Source organism: Phocoena phocoena, chromosome 17 (assembly GCF_963924675.1).
Source record: "Phocoena phocoena chromosome 17, mPhoPho1.1, whole genome shotgun sequence".
NCBI classification, from domain to species: Eukaryota; Metazoa; Chordata; class Mammalia; order Artiodactyla; family Phocoenidae; genus Phocoena; species Phocoena phocoena.
In genome coordinates this window covers 3,885,059-3,895,814 of record NC_089235.1, presented here as the reverse complement: position 1 = coordinate 3,895,814, position 10,756 = coordinate 3,885,059, and positions in this window count along the sequence as shown.

Below are 10,756 nucleotides of genomic sequence, written 5' to 3'. Positions count from 1 at the left end.
TATCCAGCTGAAAATGTCAGTTGTACCAAGGTTAAGAAACTGTCTACAGCCCCAAAAGAGAGTAACGCAAATGTCCATTAACAGGTGAAGGAACAAACAAATTGTGGTATATCCATACCATGGAATACTGCCGAGCAATAAGGTGCAACAAAGTACCGACTCAGGCTGTGAATCTCAAACACGCTGTGCTGTGTGAAGAAAGACAGAGAGAAATAAGTAACTTCTGCGATTTAGATAAAAATTCTAGGAAATGTAAAAGCTAATCTATGGTGACACAAATCAACGGTTGCCAAAAATGGGGGACAGGGAAGGATCAAAAAGGGTGAAGAAGGAGGGATTCCAGCAGGGCTCCAGGAAACACACGAAGGTAATGGGTATGTTCAGTTTCTGGCTTTGTGGTGATGGTTTCATGAATGTACACATACGTCACAATTTATCAAGTTGTACACTTGAAATACGTGCGGTTTATGGTAGGTCAATTATACCCTGATGAACATGTTAAAAGCATCTATTTGCAAGAAAGTTGAAACTAATTACAAAAAAAGTAATTACACTCATTTGCCATACTGACTAATGAAAGAGGAGGATTAAATGTAATAATGAGTGAGTTCCCTGGTGGTCCAGTGCTCAGGATTCAGCCCTTTTGTGGGCGTGGCCCGGGCAGCGTGGACCAAAAAAAAAAAAAAAAAAATTAGTAATGAAACCCAAATATACATTTGGCAATCACTGATTCATTTGTTGGAAGCTAGAAGTCTGTGGGCCTAAGTTATGATCCTGGTTCTAATGTAATCGTAAGTGAGAATTTATTTGTAAAATGTACGAGTTGGATTTGGTGATTTCAGTCCTTATATACCTTTAAGAAGCCCTCTTTTTTCTCCTATAGACTATCTTTACAGACTTTGGTGCTTTTTAGAGTAACTGAATCAGTCTACTGCTGCAACACTGAATTCACATCATGGCAGCCAACCACCAAGAAAATGGACAACTGTGGAGGCTGCTTTTGCCAAGGCCACCTACTCACTGTTCTGTGGCCAAGGGACTTCCTCTTCCCAGTTGGGCCCACTGAGGCCAAGGGCATTTAACAAGGATCGCACACAGATAAGCTGTTCTAAGTTCTCTTTAGACTACCTGTGGCTCTGGCAGGACACATTCTCCAGTAAAAGCTAAGACCAGGTGAGCCTGGGTGGGAGACAGATTCTCACCTAGTAAAATGACTTCGGGAACTGACTGGAGGGACCTCAGGAGTCTGACTAGGGAAAGTGGGGGCACAGAGGAAACCTGGGGGAAACCTAGGGTTAATTATTCCAGCGTAAAGGTACCGGGTTGATGAACCAACCCACTGGGAGGGGAGAGACGGGGGAGGAGAGACAGCAAGCCAAAGGGAGCTAAGATGTGCTTCTGGAGAAATAACGTAAGAGTGCAGGTGAAGAAAAAGAAGGAGGAAGAGAGGAGGGTGAGAAGCAGGAGGGGCGGGGGAGGCGGAGAAAGAAAAAAGAATAAACAATTGAGAGTTTCCCCCGTGAACAAAGCCTGTGGGTCAGTGATCAAGTCCTAGAAAGAGTGAATTTATCGACTCTCTGTATCTTCATATCTAAGCTATGAACTCTCTTCTGTGAGTCTCAGAAAATTCAGGAAGGAGTTGGATGAAACTAGCTCTTGGCTAAAGTTCGGCCAGAATTTCTGAAGTTGCTTCAAGTTCATGATAGAAAAAGTCACCCTAGTGCGTGTCACCCTTCTCTGAGAATGGCCACTGTAAGGTAACTTTTTCATCTGATAGTTACAACTTTGGTTTTAAACTCTTAACCTGAACACTTCAGTCCGCTGCTAAATAAGAACAAGAATTGAAAATTGGCAGAAAGACAGATCGGATGTAGATGACCAGCAGAACAATCTGTCACTTTCAGGGAGCATAAACCAGCCCAGAAGACAGTAAACAGCAGTTGTAATCGCACTGCCTAGAAGACAGGAAGAGATCTACAGAGGAAAATGAGGGAAGTCTCTCTGCGAGGAAGAGTCTTATATAACATGGGTACGTTTGTCCTTACTTTGAATAGGGCTTTGTTTGACTGAAAAATAAGCAGAAAGCGGCCAAGCAGTGGGTGTCTTTGCTCCCTTTTGTTGGCAGGAGAGTTTTACTTGGGTTCCAAGAATTAGTTTACTGCATCGGTTCAGTCTCCATTCAGCTGTTAACTCGTTTTAATCTCTTTAAGTTGTCACTCAAATGCTTCTATTTGCGTTGCCTCTTTTATTTTTATATTTTATCTTCTCAATGAGATTTATGTTCCCTGAGGAGAGCTTTATGTGTGTGTATGAAGTATATGTGTGTGTGTAGGTATGTACACACACACGTCACTTCTCATTGCCCGCAGGAGTTGTGTTCTATGAAGTCACTGCGAACACTGAATTACACAACACTGTAAATGCTCCTTGGGGAAATACAGGTCTCTCCCCTGTCTCTAGCAGATCAATACATGACCTTGTTTTACGTGTGTTTGTTTAAAGACCTCTATGTGATGTATACTGCTGATTCATTAACTTCAATTCGTGGACCACAGCACCATAACATGTCTGAACGAAGCTTCTCCATAAGACACATCACGGCCTTCTGGCACTTAGGACACAAGACAGCACTGCAGCCCGACACTTGGGGGACATTTTAAATGGTGAAATCACCAACAAAGGTGTGAAAATGTGGCATTAAATCGACCCGGAAAAGGACACTTGTTGACAGCGTAAGCTGGAGCGAGAAGACAGAGCATCGCTGGTTCCACCTTGGCTAGAACAGACCCATCAGGAAATGCAGATTTTCCCTGCTCTGTGCGTGTCTGTGAACGCCTGGGAAGGTGCAGCAAGTACTGACTTTGAGGTTACAAATAACATCAGCGAGTACGCAGATTCCCAAGTATAGAATGTGTGAAAATGAGGACAGACCACACGTGTGCATTTCTCCACAGCAAGCTCCCAGCAGAGCACGTGACCACAGTAAGTGCACATACGGATGTAATTTCCTTAAAGACAGTGGCTACCTAATATAGTAATAGTATTCTTCACAGAAAACTCCTAGCTTAGAACTTTGCCTACATTATAGGCCCTTTTAAGGTTTTTGTTCAACAAAGAAAACAAAATGGTGAAGATTTCAACGTGGTACCTTCACAGCCTACACCAAGGCACGTGAAAATGCCTCGCATATAACAGGCACTCTGTAGATGTTAAATACTCTCTTTGTTTCCTGATTCGCGTCCTTTCCTATTTTTTCTTATTTGCTTTCGTTTCAGCGGCTTAATTATCCAGTATATGAATAAATGTGGAGGCAGGAACTTCCATTTCAAAGTACGACACTGCTACGATCTCACTGAAGATGCATCGCTCTGAATTTGGGTGCCGTCGTCTTTAGTTTTCCTCCAAGTTCTCGAAAGGTTTCAAGCTTCAGGTGGAAATCAAGGAAACCATAAGCTTGACATAAACTGAGTGATTTTTTTTAGGTGCCAAAAAGTAAATAGCAGTTCCCAGTGTCAAGGAACTCAGAGTTATTTACAGATTCCCGTTTGTATTGTAGAGAAGCATTTATGATTAAAGTAATACGGTAACAGTTAAAACCATAAAGTGATCTCATCTTTCATAATATGTTCCAAATACTTTTTTAAAAAATTAATTAATTTATGGCTGCGTTGGGTCTTCGTTGCTGCGCACAGGCTTTCTCTAGTTGCAGCGAGTGGGGACTACTCTTCGTTGTGATGCACGGGCTTCTCACTGTGGTGGCTTCTCTTGTTGCGGAGCTTGGTCTCTAGGAGCGCGGGCTTCAGTAGTTGTGGCTCGCGGGCCCAGCAGTTGTGGCACGCGGGCTCTAGAGCGCAGGCTCAGTAGGTGTGGTGCACGGGCTTAGTTGCTCCGCGGCATGTGGGATCTTCCCGGACCAGGGCTCGAACCCGTGTCTCCTGCACTGGCAGGCGGATTCTTAACCACTGCGCCACCAGGGAAGTCCCCAAATACTACTTTTATCACCACCTCACCACCATTCTCAGAAGTAGGATGTTGCTGAAAACACAAGTCAACAAGCTTTAGCCGACTTTTGCCTTTATGAGATTTATGCTATATTATTCCACTAGGCCAACAGTTGCCTAAAAACATTTTTGCTGTGGGATTCTTCTGTTACAAGGACATTTTTTTTAACTTTTCATTTTATAATGGAGTACAGTTGATTTACATGTTGTGTTAGTTTCAGGTGTACAGCAAAGTGGTTCAGTGATACATAGACATGTTACTGTAGAGCACAGGGAACTCTGCTCAATATTATGTAACAACCTAAATGGGAAAAGAATTTGAAAAAGAAGAGATACATGTCTATGTTACGAGGACTTCTGAGCCTACTGACAGCAAGCACTGTTTCTGTGGAATGCAAGTGTGGCCATAAATTTGCCCTTGGAATGGAAGCTTGTTGAATAGCATAAGACATTTGACCGGCCACCTTCTCAGCTCTGCTCTGTCATTACGTTTTCCTTTTCCTTGGTCTCTGTGTCATCACAATGAAGAAATCAGAAAAATTTTTGTCAGATGAATGGTTTGAAATCTATAATTCAAAGACGGTTTACCTAAAATGTTGGGCAAACTCTCTCCTAACTGCTTTGTTACAGGATGGACAAGTGATGAAAGGAAAAGACATTGAGAGAAAAAAATAGTCATAATAATTACAACAACGATAAAAACGAAGAGTATGACCAGCAAAGGCAGCAAGTGGAGGGTATGCATCTACTTTTGGTTCTATTGAAATCCCACTAAAATGACAGAAAAAAGATTTTGTTAAGACAGAAATCCACAAGAAAGGAGAAAACAGAGAGGAGGTAACAGCAGTAACCCTCGATGTGAGGAAGCAGACCAAGGCGACGCAACCCTACGAAGAGGGTTACTAATCTGTTGAAGCCTCCAGAACTGCCCCACTGAAGACCTCTGGAAGTAGGCGTGAAAGGGCCCCCGAATAAAGAGGACTGATTGAAAGCCTACATGAGCGACTATGGGATCACCAGTCGCCTCCCCACCAGAGCAAAAACTGGAGGTTTATTCTCTGAGGAGAGCAAAAACCAAGCACAAGGTGAGTCCACAACCCTGAGACCAGGGGACTGGTTGCTGAGGCCCTGGTCCTCTCCCCACTCAGCACCCTCCTGCTAGCGGGCAGGCTCCCTCTTCCAGGCAGAGGACGGGAGGTGTTCTCCAGAGAGCAGGACCTGCCCTGGAGGGAACATCGAAAATAGACACGTGAAAGATTGCACGGCGCAGCTCATCCGCCCAGACCCATCGTCTGACGGCAGACTTTCAGCATCAGAGCATCCAATCCACCATTTTTTCCAATCTATTTTTTAGTCTTCCCCCGTATGAGCATGCAACCAGGTTACCAAACATCTGAGGAAACGGTTTATCCTCAAAGAATGAGAGAGAGAGAGAGAGAAAGAGAGAGAAGGAGGAAGGGACTTCGAGGGACTAAGAAGGAGTGAGAGAAGGAGACCAAAACAAACAGAAAAAAGTTACTTGGAAGAAACAAGACCCTACGCGGGGGGAAGAAATTTCCCCCAAACTAATATTAACTAAGAGAAGATATTGCAACGATGGAACATGAACAGGTAGTATTAAAAAAAGGAATATATAGGGGAAAAGACTGGGGACAAAGAAAAGATCCAGTACACTTCCAGAAAGAAAGAATAAATAAAGCACAAACAGACCCCACACAAAGGACTGTGATCTGAATGGCTTCAGACATCCCAACAGCAGTGCTGGAATTAGAAGGAGAATTCTATATGCAGCCAACTTATCAATCAAGCCTGAGGCCAGAATACAGACATGTTTAAACATGCAAAATTTTATTGGCAGTGTATTTTTTTCTCAGAAATCTATTTTAAAAGCTTATGAATGAGTAAACCAAGGGAGAGAGAAATAGGGGTTTTAGGAACCAGAAATCCAGCACAGAAGAGAGGGGAGGAGACTCCTCAGTCAGGACTGGAGCAGATCCAGAGGGGCTCTCCCAGGAAGGTTAGATTCATAGTTTACTTGACATACCCAAACTTCTTGAGGTGACATTGATGTAGGTGCCAAAGCATCTGGGGGTGAAATACTGGTCAGTACCTAAAAAACCAAGCAGAAAAGGAAACACGCACACACACACACACACACACACACACACACACACACAGCGATAAACAATGGGAAACTGGGTGAGAGGTATACATGAACATCTAGTATTCTTTGCAACTTTTCTGAAAATCTAAAACTATTCTAAAATATGAAAAATTATTTAGAAAATAATGTTAGATGCAGAAAAGAGTTAACAGCCTGAAAGTGTACATGGATACATACATCCAGTGGGGAGTTGAGGGCCCATAAAGAAGGGAAGAACATCTGGAGAATGAAAGCCTTGCCCACTGAGGGCCCCGAGCTTGGCCGGTGCCACCTCTGCCTGGGTTGACCCAGCGCACAGAACGTGCCCAAAAGGCTGCCTGGGAAAGCTCTCTGCCTCGCTGCCTTGGGTAGATTGGATCCCCTTTTCTGATCCCAGCCAACCACAGAATTCCCAATCCTTTCCTGCTTTCCAGAGCCCAGCTCCGAGTGTTACAACTGTTTGCTTTTCGAGATTGGAGCATCGGGGTCTGCAGAGAGGGCTGGTCGACACCCTTCACTTTACCCCGAGGGAGGGGGATACCCGACAGGTCCTGTCACTTGCCCAGGATCCGCGGACAGCAGACCCGCCAGCAGCCTCCCAGCTAGGAGCACATCCGATGTCATCCTGTAAACGTGAGCCAACCGCCAACACACACACGGCTTCATTTAACCCACAGGTTCTCTTTCTCTTCTTAGCAAAAGAAAATCGATGCAAAGCACTTCAAAAACACATAAAGTGAACATCGCCGATAATCCCATGCCACCACCCCCCATCCCTACCAGGAGCCACTTCCTGAGCTACCCTGCATTCCTACCCCTACAAAACAAAGGAGGGAGCGAGTCCCAAAGAGGCTGTGCACGGGGCGAGCTGAACAGCCGCAGGGCCGGCGTGGAACCTGGGCTGCTGTGAGCCCGCTGCAGGGCACACTCTTAATGGGGAAAGTATTCTGGCTGTAGGGTGGCCATCAGCACTGGTGATCTATGAAACGCAAATCAAAACCACGTGAGATACTACCTCACACCTGGCAGAATGGCCATCATCAAAAAGAACACAAATAAATGTAGGTGAGCCTGTGGAGAAAAGGGAACCCATACACATTTACCCTGGCGGGAATGTAAATTGCTGTAGCCACTATGGAAAACAGTATGGAGGTTTCTTAAAAAACTAAAAATAGAGCTTCCCTGGTGGCGCAGTGGTTGGGAGTCTGCCTGCCGATGCAGGGGACACGGGTTCGTGCCCCGGTCTGGGAGGATCCCACATGCTGCGGAGTGGCTGGGCCCGTGAGCCATGGCCGCTGAGCCTGTGCGTCCGGAGGCTGTGCTCCGCAACGGGAGAGGCCACAACAGTGAGAGGCCCGCGTACCGCAAAACAAAAAAAACTAAAAGTAGAGCTACCATATGACCCAGCAATCACACTCCCGAAAAAATCAAAAACACTAATTCAAAAGATACATGCACCCTGATCATGATTTCATAGCAGCGCTATTTACAATAGCCAAGACATGGAAGCAACCTAAATGTCCACCAGAAGATGAACGGATACAGAAGATGTAGCGCGCGCACACACACACACACACACACACACACACACACACACACACACACAATGGAATACTACTCAGCCATAAAAAAGAAGGAAAATTTGCCATTTGCAGCAACATGGATGGACCTAGAGATTATCATACTAAGTGAAGTAGGTCAGACAGAGAAAGACAAATACTGTATGTTGTCACCTATATGTGGAATCTAAAAAATATGACAAACTAGCGAATAAAACAAAGAAGAAGCAGACTCACAGATATAGACAACAAACTAGTGGTTACCAGTGGGGAGAAGGAAGGGGCAATAGAGCAGTAATAGAGGGGTAGAGGGAAAGAGGGGTTATTAGGGGATTATACCAAATCATGTGTGTGAAACTTCTGAAAATTGTAAAGCAGTGTAGAATTTAAAGAATCTTTCAACCAATAAAAAAAAAACAACTGGTGACCTATGTAAGACATTAATTATGGTGATTTTGAAACGTTTTACACCCAACTTCGTTGTTTATTTTTTCAGAGACTTTAACACAGAAAGGCCCATCATGGGACAGCTTTGGGTGAATTTAAATAAAGCGAGATGCAAACATCTTAAGGTCATATCATTATTTGGATTTTTTTCCCCTATTAACCTTATCACCATTCTAAGGTTTGAATGCTGCTTCCAGAGTGTAGAAGGAAAACGTAAAAAAAAAAAGTGTTCTGTCATTTATATGAGCTCATCAGCATTTATTAATATTCTAGAGGGCTGCTTGGCCTCACCCCCATCAGATCCTTTTTCTTACTGTATGCCCTCTGTTACTTCACAAAGAGCAAGGAATGCACAGAGAAAATTGGTTGCTTATAAGGCTTTTACTTTGAAGGGAAAGAGTTCAGATAAATTCAGCTCTGTTTGCAAAGAAAAACTTCAAAGGCTTTAGGAAGCCTCCTCCCCTTAATTCAGTTTGTTGGGCTGGCTCTCCTATTTGAAAGGTAAGAAGATGAAAGAAAGTTAATCCTCCATAAATTCTCCTCCTGTTTTGCCCAGAGTTTCAATACAATTCCTTTTCGCTTAGTAATTTTCGCAGTGTAAGATAGGCAAGGGCCTGGAACTGGCAAAGCTGCAAATTGCCATTGTTCCCAGTGGTCTCCGGACACACCTTAATCTCGGGATCCCCATCAGGTCTCCCACAGAGGCTCCTCTCCATCCCAGAGCATCTCAATCTCGGGTTATTCTGACTTTTCATGAAAGCAGCCCAGAAGGTGCTGTGGAGCTGTAAAAATCGACACAGATCTCTCTTCTCTGGGAAATCATTTCAAAGCAGAAACTAAATTTTTCTTTATTAAAATTGCTACCACTTAGGGAAGCTCCACCTCATCAATACTTAGGGTTAAGAATTTCACCTGCAAAAACAAAGAGAACCCTCCTGTGTCTTATTTCCAGTTTAGGACCAGCTTCCCAAATCCTAAACAGTTGATCTTTGCTTATTTCAAATTAGATGAAAAATCTCTCAGGTTGAGGAGTTCTTGAGTATTGCAAAAGGATGCTCTTCCGGGTCTAAAGAACCCCAAAGGCTATTTATTTTATGGCATGTGGTCAACCATGTCCTCAGTGGTTGGCCTACGGCAGAATCAGAAATTTCTAAGAGTTAAATAACATTTCTGTTGCTGGATGGAAATGCAATTAAACCCCAAATTTCTTCCTAAGCGTGCAACAAATTCTCCCAAAAATTGGGAAGAGAGGAATAGGGAGTTATTGTTTATTACACACAAGCTTTGTATGGGATGATGAAGAAAAGTTCTGAAAATGGACAGTGGTAGTGGTTTTATAGCATTAGGAATGTACTTAATGTCCCTGACGTGTACACTTAAAATGGTTTAAATGGTCAGTTTTATGTTATGTATGTTTTACCACAATTTTTGAAATGTAATAAACAAATAAGCAAGAGCTTCATATTAAAAACGTTAAATAATTCAGGGCTGGGAAGAAGCACAAAAATAAAACATGTTTCTGATGGGTAAACTGTCACTAATAGGTATTAAAAATCTAATAACAAAATTTTTGACAGAGAAGTTCCACTTTTATCAAGTTATTCTAAGGATATAGTTTAAAATGTAAACAAAGTCTGTATTGAGAAGAGCATTTGTAATAGCATTGTTTGTAATAACAATCTTTAAGAAAATGTTGGGGGGACCTAAATGTCCAACCATATTAGTTTAATAAATTCTGGTTAATTTAGTAAATAAATTACCCTTACCTCGCGGCCACGCCTCCCTAGTGTCTTTGTTTACTCTCTACCTCTGACGTTGCATTCAGCCTGGGCATTCCTCCGCTTCTTTCTAAGTCTTTCCTTCAATTATCATTGGTTCACTCAACAATTACTTATTGACACTTCCTGTGTCAGGGCCACAGGAGGTGCTGGGGATAAAGCTTTCAACAAGTTGGACAAAGTCCCTTTTCTCATGAAGTTCATAAATGTTGGGGAGAATACAAAGAAGAAAATCAGCAATTATAACATCACATGACAAGTGCTAGGACATGGGATGCTCTGGGTCAGAGTATGTCAGTCAGGCTCCTAAACCAGATCAGTATGCATCCGGGAGGACTTCCTGGAAGAAGTCACGTCATCATAAGAATGAGCAGAAACTAAGGAGGGGAAGAACGTTAGGGGGAAAGAAAAACAGTCCAGGCAGGCAGAGATAACAGAGGTTAAAGACAGCAGAGTATATACAAGAAAGTATTGATATTTCAGCATAGCATGAGCATAGAGATGCCAGGCAAAGACCGAGAAAGATCCACCTGTGACCATGTAGCTTCAAACCACACTCAGCCTCAAGACCAAGGGCCAGGGGACTCACTCATTGGGTGTCTCCATAGGAACAGGCTACAAGCACCCCAAGGTCATGTGCCCCACCTTAAACTCACCATCTGCCTCCCTCCCTCCAAGCCTGGTTCTGCCATGTGGGTTCTCGGTCACAGTGAACGATGCCACCAGAGCCCCTGAAGCCACATGTGCTCCTCCGTCTCTCTCCCTCCCGGTGCCCCTGGGGTGGGCGGCCCCCGGGAGAGGCAAAGGCAGGACGGGGCAGAGATGCAG